This window comes from Vespa velutina, chromosome 6 (assembly GCF_912470025.1).
Source record: "Vespa velutina chromosome 6, iVesVel2.1, whole genome shotgun sequence".
NCBI lineage: Eukaryota > Metazoa > Arthropoda > Insecta > Hymenoptera > Vespidae > Vespa > Vespa velutina.
This window is the reverse complement of record NC_062193.1, coordinates 6,491,214-6,498,786: the sequence shown is the minus strand read 5'-3', so window position 1 is coordinate 6,498,786 and position 7,573 is coordinate 6,491,214.

Here is a 7,573-nt window from a genome sequence, read left to right as displayed (position 1 = left end):
CACCAATTCAATAAATGATCTGATTGAACTTTGGAACTTATGTGTTGTATATATCTATATGTACGAATTTTTCTGAAATTGAAAAAATAATCACTGCTTAGGTCCGAAAAGATTCGATGACAAATAAAGATACGCCATAAACCGTTAATACGATATGTTAAATAATGATATATATATATATATATATATATATATATATATATATAAATGCCAAATATGTATTTATATTAATGAACCTGTTGGTTGGAGAATTTTACGATGCTTTTTATACTTGCCTATGAAACAACTGATCGTAAATTAATACGGAAATGAAAACGTCGCGTACATATCGAATGATGTCGAACGATTATTAAATCTATCCTGATGTAATAATTAAATATCGATTTGATAATTAACAACAAGCATATTATTTTGCCGATAGTTCTGTCAAAAAAAAAAAAAAAAAAAAGAAAAAAAAGAAAAAAAAGGAAAAAAAAAAATAGAAAAGAAATAAAAGGAAACAAGAAAAATTATAGAATTTTAACGATCAACGTGTCCTATACAATGACATAGAAATAAAATCATCGATATTATTAATCAAATTTATGTAAATTATTTGTTACTTCCGGCAGATTTCGTTCGAACGAATAATAGTCATTGAGTGTTTATTATCTCTTTGGATATGTTCGATTTCGAACGATTCAACCGATCTCTACGTAGGTGGCAAATACAGACGATCCGTGAGAAAAGTCGTTTGTAGCTTTCACGCCCTGAAAAGAGTATTTTCCCAGCATAGCTGATTTTCTACTCTCTCCCACTTTTCTCTTTCTCTCTCTCTCTCACACATACATATGCATACATACACATATATATATATATATATATATACTCTTTCATTCCCTCTCTCTTTCTCTCTTACTTCTCAAAAGAAAACAATGTCGACGAATTCGGTGAATGATGCGTCGAAACCGTGAAACGATCTTTTTCTTCTCCCTTTCCTACGTTCTCTTCTACCTTTTCTCGCGACGGCGATGTCGGTGTAGCCCGTTAGAAGAGCCGTTTTCGAGCTGCGCCGAAGCAGAAAGAAAAAGACCGACTAACATACATAAGAAGACGAAGACGAAGACAAGGACGAGGACGTGAACGAGAATGAGAACGAGGAAGGAGAATGAGTCGAGTTCAGCTAAGAAGTACCGAGCGTATAGTAGTAGAAAGGAAATGCGTGCGAACCGAGGAAGATGAAGCCGATCGGTTGGTCGGTTTCTCTCAAACGCATCCTCCCTTATCTGATCTGCGCTCTCCACCGCTGGCTGCATGGGCATAGGATATATAATAAAGGGACACACTACCGATCGCGCGTTGTCAAAGTCTATCCCAAAAGCAAATCTCTTCTCGAAGAAGACTGGGCCTTCCCCCCCGTCGTGAGACTCTCGGTCCATTGTTGTTGCTCGCGTACCTTTCTCTACCTTCTAAGAAAAAACACCGATCGAGCCGCTATAACTTATTAATATCCGAAGGAAAGTCATCTCTCTCTCTCTCTCTCTCTCTCTCTCTCTCTCTCTCTTTCTCTCTTTCTCTCTTTCTCTTTTCTCTCTCTTTTTTTCTCTTTTTCTCTATTTCTCTTTTCGTCGGGTCAGCCTTTTTGGTATACCGACGTAGGCAAATCCTGGCGAAAGAATGAATATTTTAAAATTTCCGCGTTTATCCCGTGGGAACGAAATCGGCTTTTCGAATGTTGAAAATTGTTTGTCAAGAATCGGAATAATACGAGAAAAAGAATCGGAGACAGGTGGAGGGATTATCGTTTTCTAAGAAAAATCTTCGCGACGAAATTCCGCACGAGTTATTTCACCGTTTCTACCCTTTTCTTCTTCATCGTGTAATTACGAGCGTGCGTGCTCGTGAACGAAGAAAGAAGAGAAAAAGAAAATTATTAAGAAGGAGGAGGAGGAGGAGGAGGAGGAGGAAGAGTAAGAGAAGGAGGAAAGAAAGAACATGATTTATTGTACTATGGACACGGCTTTTATGAGTATTGAAACGAGAACGATATAGTATGAGAAGATACGCGCATAAGCGTAAAACATATTTTTCTTCTCGATCACTATAGTTAAAGGGGTGGATCACGCGAGAAAGAAGAAAAAAAGAAGAGAAAAACAAATAAGAAAAGAGAAACGTATTACAAAATTATTGACAATAATTCGATCATTGGATCAAATCTCGGCGATATAATTGAATAACATTATCTTTCGATCCTTTACAAATCACGTCGCTCGATAACAAAAAAAAAAAAAAAAAAAAAGAAAAAAAGAAAAAAATAGAAGAAACGAAAAGATACGATATATCTTTAGATTGATATGATATCGATCTATCTATCGATTAGATATCGATAGATCATTGTTTTTCGTGAAGGACCAGTTCAAACTATCGTTATAAATATTTCGAAGGTAATGATCTCCCTACGACAATGTTTTGCAGGTACGCGAGCGCGTAAAGTGCTATATCCTTTCATGCTCGTCCTCGCAGACCGAGATTCAATTTCTCGCAAAAGATACGATCTGGTATCGTGTAATGGATTCCACGAACGGATGCAGATGACGGACATGGAACACGGCCGATAGTGCTACTGCTGGTGCATGCGAAAATGCGTGCGTTTTGCCTCGCGCCTCGAGCTACAACAAGTATGACCCGCGGCTAAGTATTTATCCCTACTCTTTTCCGTGAAAGAAGAAAAGAGAAAGAGAGAGAGAGAGAGAGAGAGAGAGAAAGAGAGAAAGAGAGAAAGAGGGAAGCCGGAGGGAGCTGTCGGGTTAAGACATCGGCGCGGCAGCTAGACAGCTTGACAGGGGCTGAACCAATTACGCGGAATATTATCCGTCCGACGATTTGCACTACCCTCTCTTTCTCTTTCTCTTTCTCTTTCTTTCTCACTCCTTCGTTGACTCGTTCACATACTCTCTCTTTCTCTCTCTCTCTCTCTCTCTCTTTCTCTCTTTCTCTCTCTCTCTCTCTTTCTCTCTCTCTCTCCCTTTTCCCGCTTCAACGCAATCACTGTGATTAGCGTTTCGCCGACACTTGCGCGGCACAACACGTAGGTACCTCGTAACCGCGGCTAATTTGTAAACTCTCGCACGTATTACGTGGTCGCGTACATGTTATCCACTACGCGCCGCTGACTTACATAATTGGATAGGATCCTTCTTCTCGACAGGGTAGCCAAGCTTTTCGAGATCTATCCGGATAAATTTTGTCGAGATAAAGGACGACACGCGTGAAACATCTACGATATCGTTTAAACTCTTGGAAACGTACATTTTTGTTATTTTTTTATTTCCTTTCTATTTTTTTTTTTTTGTTTCTTTTTTTTTTGTTTTTGTTTTTTCCTTTCTTATTTATTCATTTATTTATTTACATTTTTTTTTTTTACTCAAGCCATTTACACACACACATATATATATATATATATATGTATTTAGATCAATTAGTTTCTCGAATATGATACAATTGAAATCGTCAAGTATTAATTAACGAATTAACGGAGAAACAGCACGACAAATAAAGAGAGAGGACAAAAAAAACTATACAAGGAGAAATAGAAGAAGAAGAAGAGAGGGAGGAAGAGAAGAAGGAGGAGGAGGAGGAGGAGGAGGAGAAGGAGGAGGAGGAGGAGGAAGAGATCAATTTTCCTCGCTCGAATGAATGCTTATGCAAACGACCTATAAATCTACGAATAGGTGTCACGTATGTAGACGTTTTTGTTTTAACGACGTGTTCGTTTTCTGTGAAAGAAAGAGAGAAAGAGAGAGAGAGAGAGAGAGAGAAATAGAGAGAAAGAAAGAAAGAAAGAGAAAGAGAGAGAGAGAGAGAGATAGAGAGAGAAAGACACCCACGCTCCTTCCACGCGAGTTTATTTCGACAAGTACGCGTGCGGTAGCGGATTTAATGAATCGCTCGGTTTATGTCGGAGAACGCTCGATACTTGTATTCAAGAAGAAAGATAGAGAAAGACGAAGAATGGAGAACCCCACACCGGTTGTAACGTTTAATCGTCGCGCTATAATAATTCCAGGGTAGCTCTCGTCGAGTTACTCGTCTCTTTCTTCTCCTGCCGCGACGTTCCGTGGCCGACGTGAACGATTTAACAAGAGGAAAAGAGAAAGAGAAAAATAAAAAGAGAGAGAGAGAGAGAGAGAGAGAACCTTCGGATACCTACCTGGAAACGGCTAACTACTTATTGTCACCTTTAACGAGGCCGCGATAAAAAGCAAACTATTCGCAGGTGGGAATGCCGTGGCAACTTATGAAAGTATCAATTACCTTCTACGTCGAGTTCCCTAATGAGGGGAACCGAACCACTCACGGATTACGAAGCCGTACTACCCCACAGCTAAGATCCGTTTGAAAACTTTTTAAGGAATCGAATGGCGGTAATTTCAAGACTTACATATATATATATATATATATATATATATATATATATATATATATATATATATACTATTTAAATACAGCTTCTCGTGAAATGTTCTTATCGTTCTCCATTGCATATTTTCATATATCGATGTTTAACGTTAGGGTAAGGTATGTTTGGATATAACTGGATAATAATTTGTCACGTGAATCAGTGGTCCGGCATCGTTATCACTTAAAGGGAATGATCGTAAAGTCCCAAGTTGAAAACCATAGAAGGCGAGGTCTTAGCCAAAGTGACGTCACTTTCTCTCTCGGTACCCTATTGTTCGCGAACGGGCGTACCAATGTATATATTGTGTTTACTTATATGTGTATATATGTATGCATGCATCCATGCATGCATGCATCTATCTATGTATGTATGTATGTATGTATGTATGTATTTTAACCGAAGAGAGGGAGACGAGTAGTATGTCGTTGAAGTTCAAACGACAGACCGGTAAGTTCCTGCGGAGGAGTATAGGGTAGGTTGGTTCTCGTTTCCTGCTTCGGTCACCTAGCTAGCCTAATCACCGTGCATAAAGCATTATCGACGTAAGAGACGCGCGAAAAAGACACACGTGCCGGCGTAGCAATTACGATTGCTAAGCGTTTAGCTTTACTGGATAAAAATTCTTCGGGTTGACAACGTAAGGAAGGAGACACCCGTTGACTCTCGATCGTGGATAAAATACCGAAAGCTTCGCCCATAGAAAACGTGGTTGCGTCGGCGTTGGAGGGTCGCACGTGGGCGAAAAAGGTGGAAAAATCTACTCGTAGCTCGCGGAGAGAGAGAGAGAGAAAGAGAGAGAGGGAGGGAGAAAGAGAGAGAACGTACGGAGGCTCTCTTTCGTCCTTTTTATTACGAAGACGTGTTCCGAAAAATAAAGGCCATAATATAACAACAATTTATTCAATCGTATTACGACTTAAATGCGATTTAAACTATATTTACATTTAAGAAAAAAAAAAAAAAAAAAAAAAAAGAGAAAAAAAGAAGAAAAAAAAAGTGACATTATCCTTAATATTTATCTTTCCCATATTACCTATAAATTAACCAATTTATTATACATTTTTCGACCATACCTATGAACCCTTCATTCTCCCTTTTAGATTAAATGTCAAACTTATAGATAATATCAATACACGAGTTATTTCATAATTTTATGGCATAACCGTTAAAGGTTAATCGTTATCGTTATTAAATTTCATTAGAGAAAGGCATTATTAAAATTCCGATCGCCTAAAGTTCAATTCGAAAAATGACGTCAATGTCATAATCGAATCAGATCGATTTTACATACAGCTCATATTATTTTCCATTCGAACGAATCGATCGTACTCCTCCCGTTTTCCTTTGTGATTGCACTTTTGATTCAAAGACCATGACCATGGTAGAGATGATGTCACCGGCCGATCGGGAACTTTCTCTTCCGCGAACTTTCGTATAGCTAACCGTGGACAGGAGCACCATACGGAAAGGTGCGAGTGACTCCCCGACGAGCCTTTCCATTCATGAATTCAGGCTTTGCGCTTAAGGAGGTGGGAATAATTTAAACGGCGAGTGGGTGATATCGCTACGCGCACACGTACACACACACACACACACATATATATATATATATAACACATGTATGCAGGCGTACATAACTGCCTTGGCACGTTAAAGAGTAGAGAAAAAGAAGTACCCGTGATAGATAGATAGAAAGAGAAAGAGAGACAGAGAGAGACAGAGAGAGAGAGAGAGAGAGAGAGAGAGAGAGAGAGAGAGAAGAAAGAGATAACAATTTTAGCAGGAGATAAGAAATCTTCATTGAGTCATACATCGTTTCTTTCGTAAATATCTAAAATACGAATATATACGAGTATGGCAATAAAATATATGAAAATTTCGAGCTCGTTTATTCCTTCGGAGATATATTTTTCTATATACCTTTGATGTCTCACGTTTATGATGAGCTTTAAGAAGCACATTATTCTTTTATCTGATCGAAGAAAAGAAGAACCGGTCGGAGAAGCGTGGGGTCACTTTTGCTCGACGTTTAAAAAAAAAAATTATAAAAAAAGGAAAAAAAGAGAGAGGAAGAGAGAGAGAGAGAGAGAGAGAGAGAGAACAAGGGAGAAAGAGATAGCGATAAAGAAATAGAGGATAGAAAAGAAAGATAGAACGATGATCGATTTGAAATTTGTCGAGTGTTGAAAAGCGCGAGTAACTTCACCGTAGAATCCTTGATTCGTTTCATTAACCTCGATCGCATCGAATGCCACAGCTATCGGCCTTTCTTCGACATTCTCTGTGCTTAATGGCCCGTGTTAATCGGTCGGCATGACGATTATCTGCGTCACCGTTCGAAACTTGACCGAAGCTACGCTCATGTGCTCGTGCTAGGTCGTAAGCCAGTACGATTAATAACGAGCATCGATGAGTCCATTAACTCGTTCTTTTATCTTCTCTCTCTTTCTCTCTTTTTCTCTCTCTCTCTCTCTTTCTTTCTATCTTTCTTTCTTTCTTTCTTTTTCTCCTCTTTCTGTTACGGTGCATTGATCTCTCCTCTCTTACGAGAGGATTACGCAAATCGATACTTGTTCATTAATAACTTCTTCCTCTCTCTCTCTCTCTCTCTCTCTCTTTCTTTCTCTCTCTCTCTCTCTCTCTCTCTCTGTCTCTTCTCTCTTTCTTTCTATCTTTCTTTCTTTCTTTCTTTCTTTCTCTCTTCTTTCTTTTTTTTTCTTTCTTTTTTTTTCTTTTTTATAAACGATGGATAATAATCTAATACCTGCAAAGAAAGAATTATGCGAGTCGATATTCCATCGTTATCTATTAATAGCAAAGAAAAATAATTAAAAATACTCGAGCCATCGGCGTACATAAATAGTTACGTCCATGAAAACGTACGCGCGTGCTTCTCCGCGAACGGTTACGAAATCTATAAAAGAAAAGAGAGAAAAAAAAAAAAAAGAAAAAGAAAAAAATGGAAAAAAGGAAAAAAAGGAGAAGAAGAAAAGGAAAACACGACGACAAGAAAAAAAAAAAAAGATGAATAAAAGAGAATAAGATATTATAAACAGCAGGAAAAGATCGTAAGGAATGATTGCAAGATGAAATCGATTACATCGATCGTTATATATATATATATATATATAT